Genomic DNA, 18,474 nt, shown 5'->3' with positions numbered 1-18,474 from the left:
AATAATAGGAATAGAGGAAAAAGAAGTTTCCCTCCTCCAAGGCCCAGAATATATTTTCAACAAAAGTATAGAAGAAAATTTCTCCAATTTAAAGGAGAGGCCTATAAGCATACCAGAGGCCGACAGACACCTAATAATTTAGATGAGAAAAGAAAATTTTCCTGCCACATGATAATCAAAACAGTAAGTATACAGAACAAAGAAAAAATACTAAAAGCTGCAAGAGAAAAAGGCCAAGTAACATATAATGGCAAACCCATCAGAATCACACTGGACTTCTCAACAGAGACTATGAAGGCCGGAAGGGCCTGTACAAATATCATGCAGATCCTGAGAGAACACAGATGTCAGCACAGGCTACTATACCCAGCAAAACTCTCAGTCCTCATAGACAGAGAAAACAAGATATTCAACAACAAAAACAAATTTAAACAATACTTACCCACAAATCCAGCTTAACAGAAGACACTAGAAGGAAAAATACAACCCAAGAAAACTACTATATTCAGGAAAACACAGGAAAAATAACCTCACTACAGCAAAACTAAAAGTAGCCAAGCACACAAACACACTACCATAACAAACAGCAAAAATCAAAGGATCTAACAGCCACTGGTCATTAATCTCCCTCAACATCAATGGACTCAACTCTCTAATAAAAAGACACAGATTAACAGAATAGATACATAAACAAGATCCAACAATCTGTTGCATAAAAGAAACACACTTAAGTCACAAAGATAGACATTACCTGAGAGTAAAGGGCTGGGAGATGTTTTTCCAAGAAAATGGACCCCAAAATCAAGTAAGAGTAGCCATTCTAATATCTAATAAAATAGACTTTCAACCAAAATTAATCAAAAGAGATGGAGAAGGTCATTTTATACTCATCAAAGGAAAATTCCACCAAAAAGACATCACAATTCTGAACATCTATGCCCCAAATACATGGGCACCCACATTTGTAAAAGAAACATTAATAACACTTAAGACACACATTAAGAGTGGGAAACTTTAATACCCCACTCTCAGCAAATGACAGGTCAACAAAACAGAAATTAAAAAGGAAACAATGACTCTGAAAGAAGTCATGAATCAAATGGACTAACAAATATCTACAGAACTTTTCACCCAAACACAAAACAATTTACCTTCTTCTCAGTATCTCATGGAACCTTCTCCAAAATAGACAATATAGTTGGTCACAAAGAAAGCCTCAACAGATACAAGAAGACTGAAATAATCCCTTGTATCCTATCTGATCAGCATGGACTAAAGCTGGACCTCAACAACAACAGAAACAGCAAAAAGACTACACACACATGGAAACTGAACAACTTGCTACTCTATGAAAACTGGGTTAGGGAAAAAAAGAAAGAAAGAAATCAAAGACCTCCTAGAATTCAATCAAAATGAAGGCATAACATATCCAAACTGATAGGACACAATGAAAACAGTGCTAAGAGGAAAATTCATAGCACTAAGTGCCTTCAAGAAGAATTTTGAAACATCTCATACGAGCAACTTAAAGGCTCACCTGAAAGCTTTAGGAAAAAAAGAAGCAGACATACCCAAGAGGAGTAGAAAGCCAGAAATAATCAAACTCAGGGCTGAAATCAATCAATTAGAAAAAAATAAAACTATTCAAAGAATCAATGAAACAAAAAGCTGGTTCTTTGAGAAAATCAAGAAGATAAACAAAACCTTAGCCAAACTAACTAAAAAGCAGAGTCACCATCCAAATCAACAAAATCAGAAATAAGAAGAGGAACATAACAGACACTGAGGAAGTCCAAGCAATCATTAGGTCTTACTTGAAAAACTTATACACCACAAAATTGAAAATCTAAATGAAATGGACAAATTTCTTGATCAATTCCACTTGCCAATGCTGAATCAAGAACAGGTAAATCAATTAAATAGTCCTATGTCTTCTAAGGAAATAGAAGCGGTCATCAAAAGTCTCCCATCCAAAAAAAGCCCAGGGCCAGATGGTTTCAGTGCAGAATTCTACCAGACTTTCAAAGAAGAGCTAACTCCAATATTCTTCAAACTATTCCACAAAATAAAAACATAAGGAACATTAACAAACTCATTCTATGAAGCCACAGTCATCTTGGTACCTCACAAAGACCCAACAAAAAAAAGAATTTCAGGCCAATCTCTCTTATGAAAATTAATGCAAAAATACTCAATAAAATATTTGCAAACTGAATCCAAGATATCATCCATTATGACCAAGTAGGCTTCATCCCAGGTATAAAGGGGTGGTTCAATATAGAGAAATCTATCAATGTAATCCACCATATAAACAAACTGAAACAAAAAGACCACATGATAATGTCCTTAGATACTGAAAAAGCATTGATAAAAATCCAACATTCATTTATGTTTAAAGTATTGGAGAGATCAGGAATAAAAGGCACATATCTAAACATAGTAAAGGCAATGTATAGCAAGCCTATAGCCAACATCAAACTAAATGGAGAGAAACTTAAATCAATCCCACTGAAATCAGGAACAAGGCAAGGCTGCCCGCTTTCTCCATACCTCTTTAACATAGTAGGTGAAGTCCTTCCTAGAGCAATAACACAATTAAAAGAGATCAAGGGGATTCAGTTTGCAAAGAAGTCAAAGTTTTACTATTTGGAGATGATATGATAGTATACCTGAGTGACCCCAAAAATTCTACCAGGGAACTCCTACAGCTGATAAACACCTTCAGCAAAGTGGCCGGATACAAAATTAACTCAAAAAAATCAGTTGCCCTCCTGTATACAAAAGACAACAGGGCTGAGAAAGAAATTAGGGAAACTACACCCTTCACAATAGCCACAAAGGACATAAAGTACCTTGGTGTAACTCTAACTAAGCAAGTCAAATACTTGTATGAAAATAATTTCGGTCTCTGAAGAAAGAAATAGAAGAAGATATCAGAAGATGGAAAGATCTCCCATGCTCGTGGCTTGGCAGGATTAACATAGTAAAAATGGCCATCTTACCAAAAGCAATCTACAGATTCAATGCAATTCCCATCAAATTACCAACACATTTCTTTACAGACCTTGAAAGAAAAATTCTCAACTTCGTATTGAATAACAAGAAACCCAAAATCTCTAAAACAATCCTCTATCCCTGATCTCAAGCTGTACTATAGAGCAACAGTAATAAAAACTGCATTATACTGGCATAGAAACAGAATGGGGGATCAATGGAATCAAATAAAAGACCCAGAAATAAACCCATACACTTATGGACACCTGATTTTTTACAAAGATGCCAAAACCATTCAATGGAAAAAAGACAGCATCTTCAATAAATGGTGCTGATCTAACTCAATGTCTACATAGAGAAAAATGCAAGTAGACCAATACTTATCACCCTGCACAAAACTAAAATCCAAGGAGGTCAAAGACCTCAATATAAAAACGGACACTCTAAACCTGTTAGAAGAAAAAGTGGGGAAGAGCCTTGAACTCATTGGCATAGGAGACAACTTCCTGAAGAGAACACCAACAGCACAGGCTTTAAGATCAACAATTAATAAATGGGACCTCATGAAACTGAAAAGCTCCTGTAAAGCAAAAGATACTGTCATCAGAACAAAACCACTGCCTACAGATTGGGAAAGAATCTTCACCAACCCTGTATTACAGAGGGCTAATATCCAGAATATATAAAGAACTTAAGAAGTTAAATAGTGGGGGCGGAGCCAAGATGGCGACTAGCACACAGTTTCTGAGCTGTGGAAGAGCTAAACCTCTGATTTGGTGAGTGGAAGGACCTCTAACCCAGGAAAACAAAGGAGAGGCTTTCTAAACAACAGGGAACATCGCAGGAGGTGAAAACTTTGGTCTCCATTCACCCGGTCACCTGGGGACTTGTTTGGGGAAGGTGAAAAACGATCCTTTGATCTCCTGGCACTCCCCTCCCCCAGGCCTCCCTCCTCCTTGGCACAGTGGACTCATCTTTCTCAGCACAGACCTAACTGCCTGGGGTCTGCAGCTGCTGAGGCAGAGCTCCAAGCCCATTATCGGCAAAGGCCAGCAGTACGTGCCTCGGAGTCCTAGATTCTCGTGGCAGCTGCACCATCTTCCCAGGGCCCGAGTCTGCTAGACGCCATACTAGCTCCGCAGGATTGTGATCACTGATGGTACGGCCCGCCCAATCCCACAGTGACAAAGAATACGCTATATACTCACCAAAACCAGGCAGAAACACCATACAAGCTAGACACACCAGGCGCTGGGCCTCCCAAGCTTGGAGAGCACAGTGAAGAGACCCCAGGACTTCCCAGAAAGCATCTGGACTAGCAACCCAGTCTACAGTTACAACGGGACTTTCTAACCTGGCAGCAGAGCAGCACTGAGCTGGCGGGGCACATCAGCCCTCCAGTTTAAGCCTAACCAGGGCCAAACCAGAGAACAGAGAACCTGGTTACCCCAATCCCTACTGACGTGACCACCTTGAAATCTTCAGCTGCAGCAAGACCTCATAACCTGGCAGTGACAGCAGCACGGAGCTGGCAGAGCACATCAAAGAAGTAGGGCCAAACCAGAGAGCAGAGAGCCCGGAAACCCCAATCTCTGCCAAGTGACCTGACTGTAAGTGAGTGCACCCTTGAGAATCTGCAGATCCCCAGATCCTTAGTCCTTCTAAAACAGAAGCCAGGCATCGAACCCCCTCCCACCCATATACCCACTTTGGGAAACAGAGGGGCACTTGGGACATTGAAGTTCCTGCTCTGTGGGTCTAATTGAGAAGTTAAGGCAGTTAATACCAGACATTGTGCTGCATTCATTACTAGCGCCCGCGACATATACAGTGCAGAGGCCTTCCCACACACGCAAGGGTTCAACATTAGCCATCACTCTGTCCCTCAAGACATATGTCCACGCACACTTACACACACACACACACACACACACACACACACGCGCGCGTGCGCGCGTGCGTGCGCGTGCGTGCCTGCATTTGCCCTGTTTGTGCCTGCGTACTTTTCTCCCACAGGTGCAATGACCTCTCTCAGCTTCCTGAAGAACTCTCAAGACACCAGAGAGAGACAGTACCAGTTTGATCTGCAGAATCCAAAAACAAACAGGGAAGGTTTCAGATAAGCCAATGGCCAGGGGTAGGCGAAAGAACAGTTCCAACATAAATCAGGACATCATGACTTCACCAGCAAACCCCAAAATTGATGGATACTCCAATTCATCAGAAGCTCAGGAAAATGACTTTAAAGCCATGCTTACCCAATTATTTGAGGCTCATAAGGAGGAAATGAACAAATCTTTCAAAGAGTTGGCCAGTCAATTGGAGGTAAAGAAAGAAGAAATAGACAAAATCCTTAAAGAAACACAGGCAAACATAGCAAAACAAATAGAGGCACAAGTAGAGATGAAATTAGTGGCATAAAAAAAGGAAATAAACAAAGAAATAGAGACTATCGTAGAGAGACAGGAATCCAAATTCAAACAGATGAAAGAGATGGTGCAAGGCATGAAAACAGAATTAGAATCAATAAAGAAAACACAAACTGAGAAAACCCTTGAGCTGGAAAACTTGGAGAAAAGATCAGAACCACAAAAGTAAGCATCACCAACAGAATATAAGAGATGGAAGAGAGAATCTCTAGAGCTGAAGACACACTTGCAGAAATTGATACTTCTTTCAAAGAAAAAGTAAGATCAGAAAAGTTCCAATCACAAATTATCCAAGAAATCAAGGACGCTATGAAAAGACAAAAATCTAAGAATAATAGGAATTCATGAAAAAGAAGACTCCAGGCTCCAAGGTTCAGAAAATATTTTCAAGAAAATCATAGAAGAAAAATTTCCCAACTTAAAGAAAGAGATGTCCATAAATATACAAGAGGCCTACAGAACACCAAATAGACTAGACCAGAAAAGAAACACATCACGTCACATCATAGTCAAAACACTAAATCTACAGAACAAAGAAAAGATATTAAAAGCAACAAGGGAAAAAGGCCAAGTAACATATGAAGGTAGACCTATCATAATCACACCGGAATTCGCATCAGAAACTATGAAAGCCAGAAGGGCCTGGGCAAGTATCATGGAGACTCTAAGAGATCACAAATGTCAACCCAGACTACTATACCCTGCAAAGCTTTCAATCAACATAGATGGAGAAAACAAAATATTCCATGACAAAACTAAATTTGCGCAATATCTACACAGCAAACCAACCCTACAGAAGATACTAGAAGGAAAACTCCAATCCAACGAAAACAACTTCACCCAAGAAAACAGGGCATAATGATAATAATCCAACAAAAATGAAAAGAAACCAAGCAATGAAACAGGGTAAGATCACCAACTCCATTACAAAAGGAACTAACATGCATTGGTCAATATTATCTATCAATATCAATGGACTCAACTCACCAATAAAAAGACACAGGCTAACAGAATGGTTGTGGAAACAGGATCCAACATTCTGTTGCATCCAAGAAACACACCTATGAAACAAAGATAAACACTACCTCAGAGTAAAGGGCTGAAAAAAGGTTTTTCAGGCAAATGGCTCCAGAAAACATGCTGAAGTAACCATCCTAATATCTAATAGAACAGACTTTCATCCAAAGTTAATCAAAAAAGATAAGGAGGGCCACTATATTCTCATCAAAGGAAAAATCCACCAAGAGGACATCACAATCTTGAATATCTATGCCCCAAATACAAGAGCACCTACATTCGTAAATGAAACATTATTAAAGCTTAAATCATACATTGATCCTAATACCTTAATAGTGGGAGACTTCAACACCCCACTCTCATCAAGGGACAGATCAACTAGACAGACACCAAATAGGGAAATAAAAGCACTCACAGAATCCCTAAATCAAATGGACCTAATAGACGTCTACAGATCTTTTCACCCAACCTCAAAAGAGTACACCTTCTTTTCAGCACCGCATGGAACCTTCTCCAAATGGACCATATAGTGGGTCACAAAGCAAGCCTCAACAGATACAAAAGGATTGAAATAATCCCTTGTATACTATCTGACCACCATGGACTAAAGCTGGACATCAACAACAACAGAAACAACAAAAAGCCAACACTCACATGGAAACTGAACAACTTACTACTAAAGGACAGCTGGGTTAAGGAAGAAATAAAGCAAGAAATTAAAGACTTCCTAGAATTCAATGAAAATGAAGGCACAAGATACCCAAATTTATGGGACACATTGAAAGCAGTGCTCAGAGGAAAATTTATAGCACTAAGTGCCTGCAAGAAGAAATTCGTAACATCACATACAAACAACTTAATGGCCCAAATGAAAACCCTAGAAAAAAAAAAAAAAGAAGCAGATACACCCAAGAGGAGCAGACAGCTGGAAATAATCAAACTCAGAGCTGAAATCAATCTATTAGAAACAAATAAAACTATTCAAAGAATCAATGAAACAAAAAGCTGGTTCTTTAAGAAAATCAACAAAATAGACAAACCCTTAGCCAAACTAACTAAAAAGCAGAGAGAATCTATCCAAATCAGCAAAATCAGAAACGAAAATGAGGACATAACTACAGACACTGAGGAAGTCCAAACGATTATTAGGTCATACTACAAAAGCCTATATGCCACAAAATTTGAAAATCTAAATAAAATGGATAATTTTCTTGACAGATTCAATCTACCAAAATTAAGTCAAGACCAGGTAGAAAGACTGAATAGCCCTATATCTCCCAAAGAAATTGAAGCAGTCATTAACAGTCTCCCCTACAAAAAAAAGCCCTGGGCCAGATGGCTTCAGCGCAGAATTCTACAAGACCTTCAAAGAAGTGCTAACACCAATTCTCCTCAAACTATTCCACAAAATAGAAACAGAAGGAACACTACCAAACTCATACTATGAAGCCACAGTCACCTTGGTACCTAAACCACACAAAGACCCAACAACAAAAAAAAAAAACTTCATACCTATTTCTCTTATGAACATTGACGCAAAAACACTCAATAAAATAGTTGCAAACCGAATCCAAAAACACATCAAAGATATCATCCACCATGACCAAGTAAGCTTCATCCCAGGCATGCAAGGGTGGTTCAACATACAGAAAACCATCAATGTAATCCACCACATAAACAAACTGAAGGAGAAAAACCACATGATCATCTCCTTAGATGCCGAAAAAGCATTTGACAAAGTCCAACACCCATTCATGTTTAAAGTATTGGAGAGACCAGGGATACAAGGCACATACCTAAAGATAGTAAAGGCAATATACAGCAAGCCTGTAGACAACATCAAACTCCATGGAGAGAAACTTAGAAACTTAAATCAATCCCACTGAAATCAGGGACAAGACAAGGCTGCCCATTGTCTCCATATCTCTTCAACATAGTACTTGAAGAGCTAGCAAGAGCAATGAAACAACTAAAGGAGATCAAGGGGATACAAATTAGAAAGGAAGAGGTCAAAGTGTCCCTATTTGCAGATGATATGATAGTATACATGAGTGACCCCAAAAATTCAACCAGAGAATTCCTCCAGCTGATAAACACCTTCAGCAAAGTGGCAGGATACAAAATCAACTCAAAAAAATCAAAAGCCCTCCTGTATACCAAAGACAAAAGGGCTGAGAAAGAAATTAGGGAAACAACACCCTTCACAATAGCCACTAATAACATAAAGTACCTTGGTGTGACTCTAACCAAGCAAGTGAAAGACCTGTTTGAGAAAAACTTCAAGTCTCTGAAGAAAGAAATCGAAGAAGATCCCAGAAGATGGAAAGATCTCCTGTGCTCATGGATTGGTAGGATTAACATTGTGAAAATGGCCATCCTGCCAAAAGCAATCTACAGATTCAGTGCAATTCCCATCAAAATACCAACTCAATTCTTTACAGACCTTGAAAAAAAGATTCTCAGCTTCATATGGAGAAAAAAAAACCCAGAATCTCCAAAACAATCCTGTACAACAACAGATCATCTGGAGGTATCTCCATCCCCGATCTCAAGCTGTTATACAGGGCAACAGTAATAAAAACTGCATGGTATTGGCATAAAAACAGAAAGGAGGATCAATGGAACCGCATAGAAGACCCAGAAATAAACCCACACACCTATGAATACTCGATCTTTGACAAAGAAACCAAAACCATTCAATGGAAAAAAGACAGCATCTTCAACAAATGGTGCTGGACCAACTGGATGTCTACATGCAGAAAAATGAAAATAGATCCATATTTATCACCCTGCACAAAACTAAAGTCGAAGTGGATCAAGGACCTCAACATCAAACCAGATACTCTAAATCAGTTGGAAAAAAAGTGAGGAACAGCCTAGAACTCATTAGCACAGGAGACAACTTCCTGAACAGAACACCAACAGCACAGGCTCTAAGAGCAACAATCAATAAATGGAACCTCATGAAACTGAAAAGCTTCTGTAACACAAAAGACACTGTCATCAAAACAAAACGACTACCGACAGATTGGGAAAGAATTTTCACCAACCCTTTATCTGACAGAGGGCTAATATCCAGTATATTTAAAGAACTAAAGAAGCAGAAAAGCAACAAACCAAGTAATCCAATTAAAAAAATGGGGAACGGAGCTAAACAGAGAATTCTCGAAAGAGGAACATCGAATGGCAGAGAAATACTTAAAGAAATGCTCAACGTCATTAGCCATCAGGGAAATGCAAATCAAAATGACCCTGAGATTTCACCTTACACCCATCAGAATGGCCAAGATCAAAAACTCAAGTGACAACACATGCTGGAGAGGTTGTGGTGAAAGGGGAACCCTCCTCCATTGCTGGTGGGAATGTAAACTGGTACAACCACTTTGGAAGTCAATCTGGCGCTTTCTTAGACAATTAGGAGTAGTGCTACCTCAAAACCCAGCTATACCACTCCTAGGTATATACCCAAAATGTGCTCAAGTACACAACAAGGACATTTGTTCAACCATGTTTGTAGCAGCTTTATTTGTAATAGCCAGAACTTGGAAGCAACCCAGATGTCCATCAACGGAGGAATGGATACAGAAATTGTGGTATTTTTACACAATGAAATACTACTCAGCAATCAAAAATGAGGAAATCATGAAATTTGCAGGCAAATGGTAGGATCTAGAAAAGATGATTCTGAGTGAAGTATCCCAGAAGGAGAAAAACAAACATAGTATATACTCACTTATATAGACCTACTAGATATGATAAACATAATGAAATCTACACACCTAAAGAAGATAATCAAGAAAGTGGACAAGGGTGAAGATGATCAATCCCCATTTAGAAAGACAAATGGGATGTGCATTGAATGCATGACAGGAGTCTACCGCAAAAGGCATCTGAAAGACTAACTAGCAGTGTTTCAAAGCAGACACTAAGACTCATAACCAAACCCTCGGCAGAGTGCAGGGAGTCATATGAAAGAAGGGGAGTTAGTATGATATGGAAAGGATAGGAGCTCTACAAGGACCAAATGTATCTGGGCACAGGGTCTTTTCTGAGACTGACACTCAACCAAGGACCATCTATGGATATAACCTAGAACTTCTGCTCGGATGTGGCACGTGGTAGCTCAGTAACCAAGTAGTTTTCCAAAGTAAGGGGAACACGGACTATTTCTAACAGGATCTCAAGGGCAGGCTCTTTGACCTCTCCACCACCACCCCCAGGGGAGGAGCAGCCCTGTTAGGCCACAGAGGAGGACTTTGCAGCCAGCCCTGAAGATACCTGATAAAAGAGGGTCAAATGAAAGGGGAGGAGGTCCTCCCCTATCAGTGGACGTGGAAAGGGGCAGGGCAGAGACCAGGGAGGGAATGTGGGGTTGGGGAGGGAATGAGGGAGCGGGATACAGCTGGGACACAGAATTAACAAAATGTAACTAAAAAGAAAAATAAAATTAAAAAAAAATTTAAATACCAACAAATCAAGTAACCCAATTTTAAAAAATGGGGTATAGAGTTAAACGGAGAATTTTCTGTAGAGCAGTATAGAATGGCAGAGAAACACTTGAAATGTTCAACATCCTTAGTCATCAGAGAGATGCAAATCAAAACGACCCTGAGACTTCACCTTCCACCCATTAGAATGGCTAAGACAAAAACTCAAGTGACAACACATGCTGGAGAGGATGTGGAGAAAGAGGAACCCTACTCCATTGCTGGTGGGAATGTAAACTTGTACAACTACTTTGGAAATCAATCTGGTGTTTTCTCAGACAATAAGAATAGTGCTACCTCAAGATCCAGCTATACCACTCCTAGGCATATATCCAAAAGATGCTCAAGTATACAACAAGGTATACTGAGTAAGGTATCCCAGAACCAGAAAGACACACATGGTATACACTCACTTATAACTGGGTATTAGACGTATAATGTAGGATAATCATACTAAAACCTATACACCTAAGGAAACTAATCAAGGAGGACCCTGGTAAGATGCTCAGTCTTCATTCAGAAAGGCAAATGAGATTGACATCGGAACATGGGAAAAAAAACAAAAAACAAAACAGGGAACAGGACAGGAGCCTATCACAGAGGGTCTCTGAAAGAGTCTACCCAGCAAGGTATCAAAACATATGCTGAGATTCATGGCCAAACTTTTTGCAGAGTGAATGGAATCTTATGAAAGAAGGGGGAGAGAGAAAGTCCTGGAGGGGACAGGAGCTCTACAAGGAGAGCAATAAAACAAAACAAAACAAAACAAATCAAAATCTGGGCACAGGGTTCTTTTCTGAGACTGAGACTCCAAACAAAGACCATGCATGGAGATAACTTAGAACCCCTGCATAGAAGTTGCCCATGACAGCTCAATGTCCAAGAGGTTTCCCTAATAATAGGAACAGGGACCTTCTCCGACATGAACTCATAGGCTGGCTCTTTGATCACCTCCCCCTGAGGGGGGAGCATCCTTACACAGAGGAAGACAAAGAAGCTAGTCCTGATGAGACCTGATAGACTAGGGTCAGATGGAAAGATCGGTGGACCTCCCCTATCATTGGTCTGGTGGAGGGGCATAGGAGAAGAGGGAGAAAGGGTGGGATTTGGGAGGGATGGGAGACGGGGCTACAGCTGGTATACAAAGTGAATAAACTGTAATTAATAAAAATAAAATAAAAAATTTTAAAAAAGAAAAAAATCATTTGGGAAAAACAAAAAGAAAAATTTTAAGTGGAAACAAATTAGAAAACATAAAGTAGTTTAGGTTAATAAATGTAAGATTAAGTTTTTGTGGTCAGATAATATTAGCAAATCCAGTCTTAAGGAGAGAAAGACTAAAACTATACCAAATTAAGATGAATAAAGAGAAGGTGGAAGCAGATTTAGAAGGTTTAAAAATGTTAAAATTCATGATAAAATAGTGGGAAAATACATTTCACTCAAACTAAGGCCCAAAGCTACAGTGTATATAGAATGAAACTGTCTTAAATTAAAATACCTCAAAGCACTTTCCTTAAAATGTTTTTAAACTAAATGTTTCTTCCAATGAGATTCATCACATTTTCAAGGAACAGGTAATTCCATACAGAATAAACTCCACTTCAGCACAGAGAAACAGATGGAAAGTTTTAAACTTAATTTGGAATGCTGACATAATCTTCCCCCAAAAAATATTATAAGAAAATACAAAGTATAACATGCATATTATGAATATTCTTTTTGATTATGAATATTGAAGTAAAATCCTAAATAAATAAGGAGATTGAGTACAATAACAGAGTAACATAACCCATTATGATCACATGCACTGCCAGGAATAGAAAAATAGTTTCTTATTGGAAATTTTTCTAATATAAACACAACATAACTAGATCATACAAAGAAAAATGAATCATCAACTTAAAAGATAAGCAATAGGCAATGATAAAATTTATAGCAGTAACAATAAAAAAATCTCCAGCAAACTATAAATATAACAACATCTTCTCATGGTTTGGACTGTTCTTCAAAGACAGACCCCTATACCTTAATACTGTGTGGGTTTCAGGTTTTGGATACCCAACCAGCATTATTAGTACCACCTGGAAACCTGAAAATTATGCCAACTCTGTGAATCATTCAAGTCCTAGCAAATCAGAAACTAGGGAAATGTCTCCGTGATGTGTGAAGTGGGGAGGGGTAGTAAAACACAGGTGGTATGAAGGTGAGAAGGGAAAAGTGGCAAGGAAAATGGGGAAGAGGATAGCAGGGTAAAGCCAAAGGGCCATGGGGATAAGGGAAATAAAAATCACTGAGGCTGTTTGAAAAGGTTGTAGGGAAATCAACTAAATAATAAGCTTTCCATTGTATCTTTTAGCGTTCTTGACCAGTGGGGTCCCAAAGACTGCCAAATTTGGCTGTTTCCATTGGTCTTGGTTACTGTTTTAGTTACTTTTCTAGGGCTCTGATAAAACATTATGAACAAAATCAACTCAGGGAGGAAAAGGTTTATTTTAGCTTATAACTCTGAAGTCACACTTCATCATCTCAAGAAATCAAGCCAAGAACTCAAAGCAGAAACATGGAGGCAGGAACTGTTTCAGAGGCCACAGTTTGCTACTCATGACTTGCTCAGCCTGCCTTCCTATAGCATCCAGGACCATTGGCCCAGGAGCAGCACTGTGCAGAATAATCTGAGCCTGCCCACATCAATCATCAATCATGAAAATGACATACAAGCTTGCTTACCCAAAGGCTAATCTGATGGAGGCATTTACTCAACTAAGAGTCTCAAATAACTGTAACTTATGTCAAGCTGATGAAAATCTAGCCAGTACAGTTACCCTTCAGAATCCAACAGTGAGATGACACTCCTACTGAAAAGGCTTCATATTTGAGTTATATAGAGAAATTAAATAAGTACTGACCTGCAAGATTCATCCCTACCAGATAATTTTCATGGTTCTAGAAAGTTCTGGGCATTATCAATCTCACCCAACTAGGAATGCTCCAATCTACAATAACAATCTCCCTGTCATGATATGCACTCTTGTAGCATGAATGTTAATAGGGGTAACCAACAATTTTCTGACTTGATTTACATCCCACTCCATGAGATTGAAACCATACTTGACACTGTTAATAAAACCAAGAACTCATGGTGAGATAGGTCATAGGCCCTAAGGGAAAAACCAACCGTCATTATTCCACTAATGTGCACAGTATTAAAATGACTCCTAAGAATTATTGCTATAAGCATGGATCAATATATTTCTCAACCCTCATCAGAGAAACTTTATCTTAGAATAGAGGATAATTAACACAACTGGCCAACATGCAAAAATAAGATCATGGAGCACTCGCCCTACATGGGATGTTTATCACACATTCTTCCCTGGAGGCCCAAGGATCTTATTAAAAGAGGAAGTGAAAAATTATAAGAACCAGAGGTAGTAGATAACTTTACAGTGTTTTCTTAAACAGCAGGGCAGATTCACAAGTAAATGTCCATATATTGTAACAAAAAGCACAAACTCTTTGCAACCTCAAGCCAGACAAAATCCCAGCATGTAGAGGAGGGAGGTAAGCACACAGCCCCACTCTTAGCTCAGGAACTATAGGCATTTAATAGATGCTAGGAAAGGCAAAATTAGTTTCCTTTACTGGTGTGACCTCTAGTATACTGACCACTCTCCAGAGTAGTCTCCATATCCCAATGAAATTGGCCAATACAAACTGGACTCTTTGCAGAGTGAGGGAGGGAGAAAGAAAGAGAAGAGACAGAGGGAGAGAGAGAGAGAGAAAAGGAGGGAGGAAGGAAAGATGGAGGAAGAGAGGGAGAAGGGAGAGAAATGAAGTTGGATAGACAGGGAGAGAGGGATAGATCCTAAAAATATTACTATTTTTAATTTACACACACTCATATATGTATACACACATATATGTATATACATTTATATATACATATATGTGTGTGTGTGTGTGTGTGTGTGTGTGTGTGTGATTGTGTGTGTGTGTGTTTACCTCATGGTGGGAGATAATGTCCTCCCAGAAGACATAGACCATCAAACAAAAAATTCCAGAGCCAGGTATAAGCTATCTCTCTATTAGTTGCTACTGAGGTGGGTCCAAGAGATCCTCAGAACAATACAGGCTACTAAAATTGCTCTTGGTTGCCTGCCAGAACTTGAGGGCAAAAACCTGCAGCTGAAGACATTGCAGACCAGTCTTGTGAGTTAGAGAAATCAAGCTTTAATAACCTGGAGGCCTCCTCCCTCACAGCTAGCTTTTCTAGCATCAGAAGGTATGATGCTGGATGTCAGGGGAGGGAAGTTATCAACAGACCTGCATAGCTATTACTCTGTGAACTTCAATAAGAGCTGACCTGAAAAAATATACCAAAGAGTGACACAGTGGTAATAGTGGCACAAATGTCTTGGGGAAAACCAACCACTCTCTGGTTGGATTTAAGGATCACTCAGTAAAAGGAAACTTATGCCTGGCACTATAAACCAACACAAGAACCTGTTGCTGGAGACTGCAATAGGAAAACCTACTAAACCATTTTATTAAATTTATATAAGGTCCAATTGTCTTCTAAAGCCTACCCCCCCCCCCTTTTGTAGCAGAGGTTATTACAGACAACTACCATAGGTTAACTATAGAGAAGTGGTTGTGAAATGCCAATGCACAGATCGGTCGTCTGCAACACACCCTTCCCACAAAGGCTGGGGGGAATATCATAGAAGAGAGGGTGGACTGCTAAGAGCCAGAGGACTAAGAGGACTGCTGTGAAATAGTGTCTCCTTGACATGACAGTGATCTTAGACCCACAAACTCTCGACAGCTACTGTTGCCTCTCTACGCCCCGCGTAAGGTCAAGCCAGTCCACATGTTCCAGCATAGAAGGGTGAGGCGCTCACAAGGCTCCACTCCCAGTTGAGAACCTATAAATAGGTGGTAATTTTTACTCCTTTGTGATAGAGGCGGAACTAACTGAACTCAATGGGTTACATATTTTTAAAAAAAACAGAAGAACTCATTAATTTGAGAGGGATTGGAAGGAAACAGAATTTGAAGGTGGGCATGAGGAGTGGATATGATTAAGATACTTTATAGTCATGTATAGAATTCTCAAAGAAAAAAAATCAAACTTTAAATGGTGCTAAGCTAGAATTGACATATAAACTACTGAGAATTAGTTGTCAAAATTTTAGGAATTTTGTGTTATAGCATTATTAAATGCAGCTATTATCTAGAAACAAATCTATAAACTTACAATTAATGCCTATACTTCCTGGGTGTGAATTGTTTTTACTCCATGTCATTGTTGCTTTTGAGATGACACAATGACTTCAGTCTGGAGGTCACAGCACTTCATGATGTGCATGTCTTCCCCACTCTGTCTTCAGTGAGAGCATCCCATGATGAAAACACGTGTAGTCAGAAAATGCTAAAATATATGATATGATTGATTATTTTGGTTAGATGGCCATGTGTAGATTTGCCATTTTTAAAAGAAAGACAATAAATATTCTTAGGCTACATCAGCCCTTTCTATGCCCCAGCTGCCTCTGTAGTTTGAAGGCTACCATTGATGACATGTAAATAAACAGGTGTCACCATGTTCCTGTGAAACTCGATTTACAGGGAGAGATATGAGTCAGATTGAGCCATAATTTGCTGACTGAATCCTGATTTAGGCTTTAACATGCAATAGGTTAGGTGTTACAGGTGTTGTGAAACTACTTGTTACATATTGAGAAGCATAAAAACAGATGAAACATTTTTCTAGAATTAGAGACTTCTCTGATCCGGAAAGGAAGCCCCTCAGTGACAAGCCAGTCATGTTTAAACTTCTGTCTTTGCTGCTTTGCTTAAACTCTTTTACTCAGCGCATACAATCAGAAATGTCAAACGTCAACAAGTAGCCACATGAATGAGTTTATCAACTGCAACCAAAGATCGTCTAAGGATATACAAGTTTCCCAAAGACAGATAGAATCATGCCATAACAGTGAATCAGCCATGGGGATTCACAGTATTTTTGAGAATCAGACAACCTGAGCAGGTTAGAAAAAGAAGGAAAGAAGGAAAGAAAGAAAGAAAGAAAGAAAGAAAGAAAGAAAGAAAGAAAGGAAGGAAGGAAGGAAGGAAGGAAGGAAGGAAGGAAGGAAGGAAGGAAGGAAGGAAGGAAGGAAGGAAGGAGGAAAGAAAAAGGAAGAAAGAAAGAAAAAGGAAGGAAGGAAGGAAGGAAGGAAGGAAGGAAGGAAGGAAGGAAGGAAGGAAGGAAGGAAGGAAGGGGCTGGATATATATGGCTCAGTTGCTTGAACGCACAGGGACCTGGATTTGGATCCACAGCATCAATGTAAAAGCTGGATATGGCCAAGACATTCCAGAGCGAGCCTGGGAGTTTGAGACAGTTGGGTCCCTACGGCTCACTGGGCAGCCAGTATAGCCTAAGCACAGCACTGAAGATTCAGTGAGAGACATGTCTCAAAAGGTGGAGAGCAAAGCCAGACAGCTGACATGAGCCTCTAGCCTCTGTGTAGACACACGTGGATATGTGTGCCTGCACACATGTGCACACAGGAGTAAGCCATACAGAAGGAAGGGGGAGGGGAGGGGGGGGAGGGGAGGGGGGGGGAGGGGAGGGGAGGGGAATAAGGCTCCTAACAATTTAAAACATCATTATAGAGGCCTAGATTTTTCTGGATAGAAGACCCAAGAAATTCAGCTGAAAACTATACAGAAGAGACTGACTAATCAGAGTTCTTGTCAATCATTAAAAGTCATTTGGAAAAGTACAATGGAAAAATAGCAATACTTCTGAAACAACACCAATTCATAATGTCTAATCCTTAAAAGTTAGAAGAATGCGCAGCTGTGACAGCACGAATGGAAATGGAGCAGATACGGATAACTTGGAGGTGGTTAGTTCCAACATTTATTATACTTTCAATCAACACATCAGTAGAACTTGTGGGGAACTTGAGAGTATGATTTTTAGCTTTCCTAAACTAATTCATGGGAAGTAAAAGCATGAACATGGTAGCTGGAGCCTCTGTACTTATACATCAAACATTGGTAGCAATCCAAATGGCCACTGGTAAGGAAATGGTTAAATAAATTATGGAATATTCACATTGAATACTTTGAATAAATTAGGAACAATGAATAACAGAGACAGATAGGAGACCAAGTGAAAATAAAAGCAACTTAGAGAAAAATATTAGTGGCGTGATATAGTTTTCCTTACAGGTACAATTTATAGGCCAGATATGGTAGCAAGATCCTGTTCTCTCAGCACTGAGGAGGCTAACGCAGAATTCAAGACCAGTTCAGGCTCTATATATATCTAGTCCACCGTTAGTGTTTTTTACTTGTTAGAGAAAATACAATTTGCATCATTATACATTATATATAAAAAGATAAAAATTCTCTTGTAAAAACATTTTTACATTTTAATTTAATTAGCATAAGTTGTGGAAGAAAGTGCTTGAGTGTGAATTATAACAGCAAATTATAAACCTTTGCTCACTTAAATAGCAAGTAATTAATTATT

Source organism: Psammomys obesus, unplaced genomic scaffold (genome assembly GCF_907164565.1).
Source record: "Psammomys obesus unplaced genomic scaffold, mPsaObe1.curated_primary_1811, whole genome shotgun sequence".
In the NCBI taxonomy this organism is placed as follows: Eukaryota; Metazoa; Chordata; class Mammalia; order Rodentia; family Muridae; genus Psammomys; species Psammomys obesus.
The sequence above is the reverse complement of the archived record's forward strand: the minus strand, read 5'-3'. Positions refer to the sequence as shown.